We start from the raw sequence: 15181 nt of genomic DNA on the forward strand, positions 1-15181 counted from the left end.
ATATTTATATTTTAGGAAGTGAACTCATACCTTCCGTGAATGACCATCAATAAATGTTACAAAGTAATGCTTCCCACCTGTGGACGAAATGGTTGTTGGTCCCCATATATCTGAATGGACTAGCTCAGGTCTCTTTTTTTTCGGGTATTGATGTTTGTCTAGAAACTGACTCTCTCATGTTTCCCAAATATTCAATCCTCACATGTGTCAATCTTCACCGACTGTAAATCACTCAACTTACCCTTTGAGTGCATAATCCTAAGTCCCTTCTCACTCAGGTGTCCGAGTCATTGATGTCATATGTTGCTATCAGCATTTCTTATAGCAACTGTAATAGACATGCATGCATTATGAGTTACATAAAAGAGTACCACTTTTCTTACCTCGTGCAATCGTCAGTGCACCCTTCGAAATCTTCCATTCATCACCTGTAATGACCTGGCCCTTTACACGGACTCAGGTGTCACTCACATACATCAAATACCTATACCTGTTCAAGATATGGAAACAACCCGCCCTAAATAGGGACATACGGGTGTAAATAATACATAATCATGATGTAAATGTCGCAGAAAAACATAAACATCCATTGGGATTACTACTAGCCTTATACCAGAGTTCACTAATACATCCATAATTTACATACATTCGGACTTAGAGTAATTGTCATATTACAACCCTCCAAAAAGGACTTTCATCAAGTTTAGTACAAAATTTAGATGCTTACATAAGCTAACCAAAATAACCACCCCAGTCCCTTTATCTACTAGGACCGACGCACGGACGGACCTGAAAACAAAGGTTGTAAGATAGGGTGAGACACCTCTCAGTAAGGAAGAAGGAGTTACAACAGTGTGTGACTGCATACATGCATATTTTCATTCAACATCTGGAATATAAATCAAATATTTTCAATACAGTAATGCATCAGGTATATCATCATTCATATTACAAAATTCCCACATTTGTCTTTCGACCATTTAATGATTTATCAAATGACCAACAGCAAAATGTCCCTATAACCAATTTTATCCCGTGGCTCGGGTTGTGCACTGATACTCATCCAATGCCCTATTCGTGCAGGCACTGTCGAGTACCTACATACGATTCGACTGCCCCCATTGGCCCAATATCAACCAATGGTTTCATCCTTCTAGCCGACCATCTTGGTACCCACATCGTTTAATACTTGTGGTTGCACGTGTACATCTAGCTACAATATCGTGCCATATCATATAACAGTAGTTTATTTCAACTCTGCAAAGAAAGTATTTTTCAACCCTCCTGGGACTCTCAAGCTATGGTTCCGTGTATCATAAATTCAATTTATACAAATATGATTTTATCTCTCATAATCTATATAAATAGTATAGAAATAATTCCAGTGGGTTCAAACCGACGTCTTTCCACTCAATTTACCCCTCTTTGTTTACTGATGCGGCTCGGTGTATCACCAGCCTCTGTTTATCACATTGTCTATATAACAAATTGGAATTTCATTCCCATATTCTATATCAGTAGTATAGAAAATACATTCATTTCCATTTCAACATATATCACACAAGTTTGATACAAAAACCCGTTAAATGATTGAAATTCAATATACATAGTTTAACTAAATAAATAAAGGAATCGAGCCTCTCCTACTATAGTATAAACACAAATAAACAATATTTATAAAATTTGGAGATCACACGTCGAAATCCTCGTTTTTACTAAAAATCGTAAAATCGTCAAACCGGCATTTCTACTCAGTAGAATTTCAAAAATAAGCATTTAAATCATACATAATAACATAAACTAGTTTTTTTTTAGCGGTTTAGTTTTCCAAAATAGCTGTTGTAATCAAATTCCCCTTACCTTATATTCGAAATAAAACTTCGTACGAAAACGGTCCAAAACGACAACCCGAGATCCCGAAAACCTAAAACTAGAGAACATAACCTTACTATGTTTTCTACTGCTATCCAAATATCCAATCAAAATTAGGATCAGATTCCTACCTCGATTCTTGGGAAAACCTAAAACTCTCCGAAACGACGATCCGATCCACTAAAAGTGTAGGTTTCCTTTTCTGATCCACGTAGTACCCTCCGTTTTTGGAAACGGATGATGAACGGCAAAGGATCTTAGAGAGAGAGAGAGAGAGAGAGAGAGAGAGAGAGAGAGAGAGAGAGAGAGAGAGAGAATGAGAGAATGAGAGAATGAGAGAGAATAAGAGAATTTATAGAATAAATCCTTACTTAGCCCTTAAGTAATCTAAATAAATATCTCCTCCAAGATATTTATATATAAATATTTCAAAATATCTCTTTTCAAAATATCTTCTCCAAAATATCCTATTTTTATTTCTTTTTAGGGGTCGAGTTACTACAATCTCCCCTCCTTATAAGAATTTCGTCCCCAAAATTCACCAACTGATACCAAGCATACTCTACCTTACGTCAGAGACCTACAGAAGAGTCGGCAGCCACCCTCAAAACAACTCCGGCGCAAAGTTATTATCTACCCTCACTTATGGCGGAGGAATACCATGGTTACAATGTGATGCTTCGGAAGATTACACACACAAAACTCTCCCGAAGACCATACCACCTATACTACTATACATAATTACGTACCTTCCGAAAATAACTGTGGGTACTTCTGACGTATTTCTGACTCTAACTCCCATGAAGCTTCCTCCACTGTATGATTACGCCATAATACATTCACTAGCAGTATTTCCCTAGTCCGTAACTGCTGAACTTTTCGATCTAATATCAGTACTGGTACCTCCTCATATGATAAAGTCTCACTGATCTTTAAAGGTTCGTAACTTAGTACATACGATGGATCTGGTATGTACTTCCTCAGTATAGACACGTGAAATACATCATGAACTCGAGATAATGCTGGAGGTAAAGCCACTCGATAAGCAACCGAACCTATCCTTTCAAGGATTTCAAAAGGCCCGACATACCGAGGACTTAGCTTCCCCTTCTACCTGAATCTCATCACCCTTTTCATTAGAGCGATTCTCAAGAATACCATATCTCCTACTTCAAATTCCAACTCTCGCCAACGAGTATCAGCATAACTCTTTTGTCGACTCTGAGCTGCTTTAATTCTTTCCCTGATCGATGCGACCTTTGCAGAGGTCTGCTGAATCAGGTCTGGACCTAGTATCTGCCGCTCACCTACCTAATCCCAGTACAACGGAGATCGACACCGACTACCGTACAAAGCCTCATAAGGTGCCATCTCTATGCTCACCTGGTAACTGTTGTTATATGCAAATTCAACAAGCGGTAGATATCGTATCCAACTATTACCAAAATCTAGTATACAAGCCCGCAACATATCTTCTAACGTCTGAATAGTTCTCTCTGACTGTCCATCCGTCTGTGGGTGAAAATACGTATTGAATATCAATCGCGATCCCAAGGCATCTTGTAAACTTTTCCAGAAACGAGATGTAAAATGCGGATCTCAATCTGAAACAATAGATATAGGAACACCATGGAGTCGTACCACCTCCTACACATAAAGTTCTACCAGCCTATTCAGAGAGTAGCTGATTCGTCAACCGATCTACTATAACCCATATGGCGTTCTACCTATGCATCACCACAGGTAAACCCGTCACAAAATCCATTGAGACATGTTCCCACTTCCACTCAGGGACTTCAAGTGGTTGAATTGGTCCTACCGGCTTCTGATGTTCTGCTTTAATCTGCTGATATGTCAGGCACTATTCTACAAATCGGACGATCTCTCTTTTCATATTAGACCACCAGAAAGATTCCCTCAAATCCTGGTACATTCTCGTACTACCAGGATGTACAGTGTAGAGCGAACGGTGTGCCTCCTCTAGAATAACCCATTTAATCATGGCATCATTCGGAATGCAAACCCTACTGCGGAATCTCAGTATCCCATCACCAGAAATACTGAAGTCTGGCTTTAAACCATTCTGAACTCCTTCTATAACCTCAACTAACTCTAAATCCTCTTTTTGCACTACACGGATCCTCTCTTGTAAGGTCGGTTGCACCACCAAGCTGGCAAGGATAGCCTAATAATTTCCTTCTACCACTTCCAAGTCCAACCTTTCCAAGTCCATACAAATTTGGTGTTAAACTCTAATCGCTGAAACAAACGCATCAACAGACTTCCGACTCAGAGCATCAGCTACCACATTAGCCTTTCCTAGGTGATAGCTAATAACACAGTCGTAATCTTTAATCAACTCTAGCCACCTGCATTGTCTCATGTTCAGCTCCTTCTGGGTGAAAAAGTATTTAAGACTTTTATGGTCAGTAAAAATCTCGCACTTTTCACAATACAAGTAATGCCTCCAAATTTTTAATGCAAATACTATCGCTGCTAATTCCATATCATGTGTTGGGTAGTTCTTCTCGTACTCTTTAAGTTGCCGAGAAGCGTAAGCAATTACTCTGTTCTGCTGCATTAGAACACAACCAAGACCCTTCTTAGAGGAGTCACTATAAATAACGAACCCACCATCCCCTGAAGGAATGGTCAGGATTGGAGCAGTAACCAGTCACCGTTTTAGCTCCTGGAAACTCAACTCACACTCCTCAGTCCAAATGTACCTCACGTTCTTCCTTTTGAGTCGCGTCAAAGGACCTGCTAAACTGGAGAACCCTTCCACAAAACGACGGTAGTAACCTGCAAGACCTAAAAAGTTTTGACTTCCTAAACATTCTTTGGTCTCGCCTAGTCCACTACTGCACTCGGGTCCACGGATACACCTTCCTTGGACACGACGTGATCAAGAAATGCAATCTGCTCTAGCTAGAACTCACACTTCTTCAATTTAACATACAATTTCTTATTCCTAAGCATTTTCAAGACAAGCCTCAAATGCCCTTCATGCTCTACAGCGCTCCTAGAATACACTAGGATATCGTTGATAAATACCACGACGAACCGGTCTAAATATTTGTGAAAGACCCTGTTCATCAAATCCATAAACGCTGCAGGTGCATTAGTCAAACCAAAAGGTATAACCATAAATTCATAATGGTCATACCGAGTTCAAAATGCCGTCTTAGGAATGTCTTCCACTTTCACCTTCAACTGGTGATACCCAGATCATAGATCAATCTTGAGTAGATCTGCGTGCCCTGAAGCTGGTCAAACAGATCATCGATCCGAGGTAGCGGATATTTATTCTTTACGTCACCTTGTTCAGTTCTCTATAGTCGATGCACATCCTCATCGACCCATCCTTTTTCTTAACAAACAAAACAGGCGCCCCCTAAGGAGAAACACTAGGACGAATGTACCCCTTGTCTAGGAGCTTATGAAGTTATTCCTTCAGTTCTTTCAATTTAGCTCGAGCCATACGGTAGGGAGCTTTCAATATTGGCGCCGTACCTGGAACTAGCACTATCGCGAATTCCACTTCCCTGTCCGGAGGTAACCCTGGCAAGTCCTCTGGAAACACTTCAGGGAACTCACGCACTACAGCAATTGTTTCCAACTTATTTTCTTCAATCGGCGTATCTTTCACAAACGCCAAATACCCTTGGCAGCCATCTAAGAGGAGCCTCCTAGCTTGCAAAGCTGAAAGGATTCATGGTGTAGAATGCATACACGACCCCTGGAATTTGAATTCTTGCTCCCATGGTGGTTTAAACAACACCTCTCGCCTGCGGCAATCAATACTAGCATAACTGGCCGACAACCAGTCCATCCCAAGGATGATATCAAAACTATGCATGTCATAGACCACTAGGTTAACTGGTAGTATTCTTCCCTGAATTTCCATAGGGAAGTTACGGACTAACTTACTACACCCAATTGCAGACCCAGACGGTGTAGTCACTACCAGTTCATAATCTAACAGTTGCACCTCCAAACCACATAGTTTAACAAAATTACGGGAAATAAAAGAATTCGTAGCTCCAGAATTAAAAAGTACTACGGCTTCATGAAAAAACACATAAATAGTACCTGTGACCACGTCACTAGCGTTCTCAGCGTCACTAAGAGTCAGAGAATATACCCTAGCTTGGGCAGTACCCACCTGCTAACCGCCACACTATGTTAGAGCATTCCTTCGGTATTGCTGCTGTGTGACTCCATCATTCCTCTACGTCGGACAGTCTCTCATCCGATGTCCTTTTCTACCACACCGCATACAGGCTCCTGTAGACAACCAACACTGCCCCTGGTGTTTCTTACCACATAAAGAGCAATGTGGAACACTTGCGGCATTCTGGGACGTGCCACCACTATTTTTCTTCCACTTACTCTGTCCTACCCCAGATGAATAATTAGGAGGCGCTGGCCTCTTCTTCGTAACCTGAACTTCTGCATCCTCTAGTAAACACTCCTCTGCTACCGTGGCTTTATCAACCAACGTAGCAAAATCCTGCAACTACAGAATCGCCGTCTGCTTAGGGATCTCGCTCCTCAGACCCCTCTGAAACTTCCAAGCCTTCTTTGCTTCATCAGGAATCACGAATGGAGCAAATCAAGACAGTTCCTGGAACTTGGCAGTGTACTGCTGCACTGTCAGTGAACCCTGCGTCAAATTCATAAATTCCTCCATTTTCACGTTTCTAATTGTGGCCAGAAAATAACGTTCAAAGAAGAGCTCTTTGAATCGGGCCCATGTCAACACTATCGGTATCGGTCGGTGCTCCTCCATCTGCTTTACCGACCCCCACCATCTCTCAGCCTCCCCTGCCAACTTGAACGTGGCAAAGGTGACTTTCTGCTTTTCAGTCCAATTTAACACACCTAAGATCTTGTCGATCTCCTGGATCCAATTCTCAGCACGAACTGGATCTGTACCACCCACAAAAGCAGAGGGCTTCAATATAGTGAACTGCTCAATGGAGCAACCCAACTCAGTCATAGGACGATCTTGTCCTCTATTCGTACGCACTACCTCAGCCATAAGCTGCTGTGCGAATTCACGTAACACACTAGTAGAGTCATTACCAGCCTAGGGGCCGGCACCCTCACTACTACTGCCACCTATATTGGCAGTGATATCAGTGGATTCCATCTTGAAAACATTTACTAGAATCCATTAGAAGGTAATAGCCTAAGCATCAACTAACACTATCATACTATAGACTCAGTTCCTTAAATCCACATCCTGAATATCGATGTACTCCATTAATTTAACATCATCATTCTAACTCAAGTTCTGCTCTTCCACTTGGAAACAACACCATCAATAGATTGCCATGATTTTCTGAACCCTTCAAATGATCCAGAAAAACACAGAAGTCTGCCAATTGTTTTCATCTCCAGGTATACAAAACAAAACTCAAGGTCATATCCATGTCCTATACCCTGGTATATTCTAGACTGTAACAACTAGCAACTTCTTAGTTTAGCACATATCCCTAACCAGGCAGTATGAATCAAATCATACTTCCGACTGGCTACGGGCTCTGATACCAACTATAACGACCCGGCCCTTTACACGGACTCAGGTGTCACTCACATACATCAAATACCTATACCTGTTCAAGATATGGAAACAACCCGCCCTAAATAGGGACATACGGGTGTAAATAATACATAATCATGACATAAATGTCGTGGAAAAACATAAACATTCATTGGGATTACTACTAGCCTTATACCAGAGTTCACTAATACATCCATAATTTACATACATTCGGACTTAGAGTAATCATCATATTACAACCCTCCAAAAAGGACTTTCATCCAATTTAGTACAAAATTTAGATGCTTACGTAAGCTAACCAAAATAACCACCCCAGTCCCTTTATCTACTAGGACCGACGCACGGACGGACCTGAAAACAAAGGTTGTAAGATAGGGTGAGACACCTCTCAGTAAGGAAGAAGGAGTTACAACAGTGTGTGACTGCATACATGCATATTTTCATTCAACATCTGGAATATAAATCAAATATTTTCAATACAGTAATGCATCAGGTATATCATCATTCATATTACAAAATTCCCACATTTGTCTTTCGACCATTTAATGATTTATCAGATGACCAAAAGCAAAATGTCCCTATAACCAGTTTTACCCCGTGGCTCGGGTTGTGCACTGATACTCGTCCAATGCCATGTTTGTGCAAGCACTGTCGAGTACCTACATATGATTCGACTACCCCCATTGGCCCAATATCATCCAATGGTTTCACGCTGCTAGCCGACCATCTTGGTACCCACATTGTTTAATATTTGTGGTTGCACGTGTACATCTAGCTACAATATCGTGCCGTATCATATAACAGTAGTTTATTTCAACTCTGCAAAGAAAGTATTTTTCAACCCTCCGGGACTCTCAAGTTGTGGTTCCGTGTATCATAAATTCAATTTATACAAATATGATTTTATCTCCCATAATCTATATCAATAGTATATAAATAATTCCAGCGGGTTCAAACCGACGTCTTTCCACTCAGTTTACCCCTCTTTGTTTACTGATGCAGCTTGGTGTATCACCAGCCTCTGTTTATCACATTGTCAGTATAACAAATTAGAATTTCATTCCCATATTCTATATCAGTAGTATAGAAAATACATTCATTTCCATTTCAACATATATCACACAAGTTTGATACAAAAACCCGCTAAATGATAGAAATTCAATATACATAGTTTAACTAAATAAATAAAGGAATCGAGCCTCTCCTACTATAGTATAAACACAAATAAACAATATTTGTAAAATTTGGAGATCACACGTCGAAATCCTCGTTTTTACTAAAAATCGTAAAATCGTCAGACCGGTATTTCTACTCGGTAGAATTTCAAAAATAAGCATTTAAATCATACATAATAACATAAACTAGTTTTTTTTTAGCGGTTTAGTTTTCCAAAATAGCTGTTGCAATCAAATTCCCCTTACCTTATATTCGAAATAAAACTTCGTACGAAAACGGTCCAAAACGACAACCCAAGATCCCGAAAACCTAAAACCAGAGAACATAACCTTACTATGTTTTCTACTGCTATCCAAATATCCAATCAAAATTAGGATCAGATTCCTACCTCGATTCTTGGGAAAACCCGAAACTCTCCGAAACGACGATCCGATCCACTAAAAGTGTAGAGTTTCCTTTTTTGATCCACGCAGTACCCTCTGTTTTTGGAAACGGATGAAGAACGGCAAAGGATCTTAGAGAGAGAGAGAGAGAGAGAGAGAGAGAGAGGGGAGAGAGAGAGAGAGAGAGAGAGAGAATGAGAGAATGAGAGAGAATAAGAGAATTTATAGAATAAATCCTTACTTAGCCCTTAAGTAATCTAAATAAATATCTCCTCCAAGATATTTATATATAAATATCTCAAAATATCTCTTTTCAAAATATCTTCTCCAAAATATCCTTTTTTTTTTTTTTTTTTTTTTCTTTTTCGAGGTCAGGTTACTACATCACCAATGAAAGTTGTGTTATATCCATCATCTACCATGTGACCGACTGAGGTCAAATTCTCCCTCAGGTCTAGAATATATCTGACATCTCTTAGTTTCCATACTGACCCATTCATATTGATCTTCATTGTCCCTTTGTCATCAATGTCGTAGGGTTGATCATTGCCAAGATATACTTTACCAAAATTACCTGACGTATACTCCTCTAGGCAGTCTCTGCTGCAAGTGGCATGGAATGAAGCTCCAGAGTCTAATACCCAAGACTTCTTTTTTCTCTCCAAAGAGTAGATCAACATATCATCATTTTCTAAAGCAACATGTGCTTCTATCTTCGCCCTCGTCTTATATTCTTTCTTCAGACTTTTGCACTGGTTCTTTTAATGACCAACACTGAATATTTTTTGTGCCCTGGGAACCTATGTCCTGAGAACCTTTGGGATTTCTGGATTTAGACTGCCTAGGCCTAGATCTGCCGTGGTTGTTTGATCATCTATGCATGCTTCCTCTTCCTTGACTTTCCATATTCAAGGCTAAACTCGAAGTGGAGTCATAGTTTGACTGCATTCTGATTTCTTTCGTTAAAATCATGCTAACGACCTCATCGTATACAAGCTTTGATTTCCCTGTGAAGTTACTGACTACAATAACAACACCATTCCAACTTTCGAGCAATTGACTGAGAATCAGTAGGGTACGAATTTCACTATCAAATGTAATATTGACTAAGGCGAGTTGATCCAACAACTCGATGAAATTATTGGTTGGATTCGGAACAGTCGAAAACCTTAGAAATGGTTCAAGTCGTTCGAAAAACGGACCCAAAATGACTCCAAAAAGTCCGGTCAAAGATCAAGTCAAACTTGGTCAACGATACTGGCGTGGCAGTGCTGACGTGGCACTATGGGGCCCACCTGCTACCGTGGCATATGACATGGCAGTGACGCGGCGGCTTATGTGGCGCTGACTCAGCGCGTCGCTGTCTTGCTGACATGGATGGACTGAAGATCCGGGCCGGGTGCGGACCGAGTCTAGAGCGAGCGTCGGATTGGTCCGGGTTTGGAGCAGGTCGCCAAGTTGGGTCGAAGCGACTGGGCGAGGAAGACGTGTGGCGCGCGTGGGTGGAAGGTCACCAGCGCATGACAAGGTGAAATACTCCGACGAAGCGCATGTTGGCACATGTGCTTCCGTCTGAACTCCTTTCGAGCTCCGGTTTGCATCGTTGGCTTCGTCTCAGCAAGGTGAACGTGATGGTGAATTTTGAGCCACTGGACAGAGCTTTGATTTTGGTGAACAGCTCGAATCTGGCCTTTCTGCTCCAACTGAGCTCTGATACCACTTGTTGGGACCCTGTAAGCAACAAGAAAAAATTAAGACACCAGAAATTTATGTGGTTTGGTCAAAATCGATCTTTGTCTCTCTTCTTCCTCTCTTTTCTTCTCTATGCATATCAACTCTCCACAACTCCTCTATTTATAGGTAGCTAATTAATTACAATAAATCCAAATTGAGAAGTTTCATTCATCTAAATTAGATGGCAGATAACAGCTTGCAATGCGTCTCCAGCTCAGCTCACGCATCTCTAGCTCAGTTCACGCGTCTCCTGACTCCAGCACAACGCCAATTTCTTTGAAAACTTCTTAATGAAGCTTGTATAGGAAGACAAAGTTTGTCCATTAAGCAAATTTTGGGACTTTGATGTTGCTAAACTCAATTGATATTTATTGAGTCTAAACTAGATGAATGTAATGTAAACTTTGATGGTTGCCAGTATCATTTTGACTTATTTTGATATTTGATTGATATATTACTTTATTTACCTTTATATTTATAGATTCATAAAAAATGTATACATATATGCTTATAAAATATATACAAATATTTTATGCCCAAACCTGAATGTACGTTCAAGTCTCGAAAGCTAGCCCCCAAATGTAGAAGTGAAGTAGTGTACATTGTATGACCTCTCTACAGCCTTTATGTAGCTTGGGAACCTAATGGGAGCCTTGTGCACAAAGTATATATATATATAAAAGGTACATGTCCATGTCATATCTTGTCCTATTTTTTCGGAATTTTTCTGTGTTCATATCTGTGTGATGTCTTTCCTGTTTCCCATTTTCAAGTCCATGCTTCACAGAATGACAACTTTAATTTTAAGTCAGATATCAGCAGGTTGCAGAATGAAGATGGATCCTTCTCTGGAGATATGTGGGGTGAAGTTGATACAAGGTTTTCTTTTTTCTCCACCTTTACAAATTTGACATTGTATATCTCCTGATTCTCCTTCGTCGTCTTCTTATTCTTTTAAAGTCAGTGCGGTTCATGCTGAATTTTTATGACCAAACCAGTTCTTTCTCTAGGTTCTCTTGCATTTCATTGTGTTGTTTGTCAATACTACAATATGCCTGGATAAAATTGATGTCAAAAAGGCTGTGAATTACATCGTAAGCTGTAGAAATCTGGATTGTGAGTTTGGGAGTACACCTGGCGAGGAGTCTTATGCTGGACGAAGTACGAATCCTTAAATTTGTGCTTGATATATTAGTTTCCTTTAAGTACTGAAAAAATTAAGTGTTTTGTTTTAGATATTTACAAAACTATTTGATTTTGTTTTAATGGTAAATTCTTGTTTATTTCATGCCACTATTCAAATTCCTTCAAATTCCTATGCTGAAACTTTCCTAGTACATAGAATTCTTTGTTCCCTTATTCTCTTTTCCCTGTAAAATTTGGCATTGATTTAGGAGATGTAGGACAGTGGAGAAACAGAAACAGAGTGAGGGAATTAAGGGATAGAAGCAGAGAGAGAAGATTAACCATTTAAAACCGTTGTAGCAGTTCTGTGACTTATGTCAGGGCCCGTTTGGACTTGCAGTCTTCTGTTGTTGGTATTTGTTTGGATGGTTGAGATTAGGTTACATTTATGGGCTAGGATTGGATTCTATTTAGGGTTTTCTTACTATGAAAGAGGAGGTTGGACTTATAAGGAGGGTTATTCTAGATTTTTGTTGGTAATTGAAGAGAGAACTGTCTCACTTATTCCTGGCTGCATATACTAGAAGACCAGCTTTCAGCTTGTTATTAATCATAATTTTGTTTTAACCTTTGCCTCTGAGAGATTATTCCTTTTGCACAACCAAATGTTTTCCAATTAATCTGTGTATGCAAGACTCTCCTAAGTCCTACACTTGAACAAATATATCCCCAACCCATAGTTATCCGGTAATATCAAGGTCAAGCAATAAATGGCCTACCTTACCTGCTCCACTTTCAGGGAAGATGAATATCTCAGGGGAGAAAATGATTCACCATTGATTCTTGTCCTTGTTGGCTAATCAAATGGAGAAGGTAATCTTCAGCAGAGCAAGTGAATCCAAAACAGAAATGCGGGTTAAAAAGCATCCTTGGGCCATTCAACCCACAGACAAAAGGGTTCGCTGAGAATTTATCACCTTTAGATCATCTTTTTACCAGGCAGTTGCTTGTGAACCCAAGAGTATCTTGCATTTGTAGACAAATTCTAGAATCCTAATTATTATCTCAAGTCATTGCAGGAACCCTTCACTCTTGGAAATGCTGATGCTCGTGTGGTTTGTGCTAGAATTCTGAAATGTTCTCTATTAACCCTCTTGTACAAGAGAGCCAAATTGCATCACCCACACTGAAATTTAACCAACTAGATATTCAGTTGATTTTTAGAAGAAATAATTAATAGGATGATTTAGAAACTCCACGATAAAGCTACCTAGTCTGACCTACAGTTGGCCAAAAACATGACATGGAATCTGGATGTTCGATAGCTATCAATACGCGCACGCACAGATACACACATATATATTTACTACCACTACTGGGAATAACAATACTCAAGTTTAGTTAAAGAACTCCAATATTTTCTGAAATTCTGACTAGGTTCTTCAAGCCAATAAACAATTGGCTCTAGCATTAAACATACGTTTTTATCTGTATGTCAAAATTAGACTCAAAGACCGTGAACTTTTGATCTCACTCACTGTGCATGCAGTTTTCTGTTGTGTGGGTGGGTACTCTTGTTATAACTGGTTCTCTACATCAAATTGACAAGGACCTCCTTGGATGGTGGTTATGTGAGCGGCAAGTTAAATCTTGGGGTTTAAATTGTTGGATTATTTCCTTTCATGTGGAGGAAAGTCCAAATAGATTTTATTAAAAGTCCAAAGTCCAACTCTTTAGTATGATGACCTAAAAGAAGTTATAAAAGAGAAGAAAAAGGGAGGAGTCGTCACTTCTCAAAAAAAGAAAGAGAGAAAAATGTGATTTTTCTCATGCTACTCAGATTTTATCAAGACTCTGATCCCGCCTCGTCTGTGGTCCGATCGAGCTGAAATTTGGAGGAGATGTTCATGACTTAAGGAGCTACAATTTGAACGGTGAAGATCCGATTTTGAGTTCAGGAATTGGAATTTTTGCTCGTGAACAGTAATCGCAATTTTGGTATATTATCTCCAATTCTCTTTGTATTTGTCAAAATTATTAATATCTTGATGAGATATATTTGTAATCTCTAATTGCGATTAGAGAAGTCTTGGTATACCCATTGTTTGCTTGATAGTGGAGGTTTCAACTAAATTAGGTCACGTGGTTTTTCTTCCTCACACTAGGGAAGTTCCCACGTAAAAAATTGCTTGTGTTATTATGACTTGGTGTGATTGATTAATTTTCTTATTATTTTTAAAACCTATAAAAGTAGAGATACACTATATTTTCTTGCATATAGAGAAAAAAATTATTCCATTATGGTTGTTTGTTGATATCTCTCCCAACATAAAAGGCCACCCTAAGAAGCTTCTGGATGTGAGTATTTTTGAAAGTGAGCCTGGAAAACGCCTTGGGAATATGTTCTACTTTCTTTTAACTATTAATTGTTTTACATGGCTTTAGGTTTGCTACTCATGGTGGGTTCTTTCTAGCTTGATCATGATTGATAGGTTTCATTAGATTGAAAAGGAAAAGCTTGTTTGGTTCATCTTAGACTGTCAGGCTAAAATTGAATTGAATAACCATATTTCATTTATAAAAAATGTAGGGATACTATGGCTTGTTTTGGTTTGTTGGTTTGTCATTTGGAGTTTCAATTTAGGTGGTGTGATTGTCTCTGAAATTTTTCCTGCTAATTTTTGAGATATGTAGGACAAGGACAAAGGAGGTATTTCAGACAGACCAGATGATGTTGCTGGTATATGACAGCCAGATTTCTATTCCTTTACTTGTTATCTTATTGACTCTTATCATCCATGAGAATTTATAATGTCATAATTAAATTATAAATGTTCCATGCCTAGCTGTGAAATGGGAATAACCTTTTTAATATTGTTATTTATGGCTCTTATTCTTCTCTTTTTATAAGCAAAGATGGAAGGAGGAAAAACATGAAGGGGGTAGTACAGAAGTACTCGTCGACGAGGGGCCTAAGCTTGTCAACAAGGGAACAACATAGGTTCGTCAACGAAGGTTCTAAAGCGCATTGATGAACAATTACCAAGAGTAGGAATTTTCAAATTTTTGGCATCATCGACGAGAGTCCTTGATTCATCGACGAAGGGTCTTCTTGGTCTCATCTACGAGGCCCTGTGTTCGTCGACGAGAGGCACATGGGCCACAACAATTTTTCTGAATTTTGAATTTTTGAACGTTGAGTGGTTGGGCAAATGGGGGGAAACCTCCAATGAACTTCTATATATGTCATCTGGGTATATTTTGAGATGAGAGATAATCATTAGAGAAGTGTATTATGTACATTTTGATTTCATTAGTGAAA

At 39.4% G+C, this 15181-nt stretch overlaps 1 pseudogene; it reads left to right on the forward strand.

Annotated features, from left to right (window-relative positions):
- LOC131148170 (geranylgeranyl transferase type-2 subunit beta 1-like) overlaps window positions 1-14607 on the forward strand; it is a 38874-nt pseudogene extending 24267 nt beyond the window's left edge.
- Window positions 14608-15181: the final 574 nt, after the last annotated feature.

This window comes from Malania oleifera, chromosome 2 (genome assembly GCF_029873635.1).
Source record: "Malania oleifera isolate guangnan ecotype guangnan chromosome 2, ASM2987363v1, whole genome shotgun sequence".
NCBI lineage: Eukaryota > Viridiplantae > Streptophyta > Magnoliopsida > Santalales > Ximeniaceae > Malania > Malania oleifera.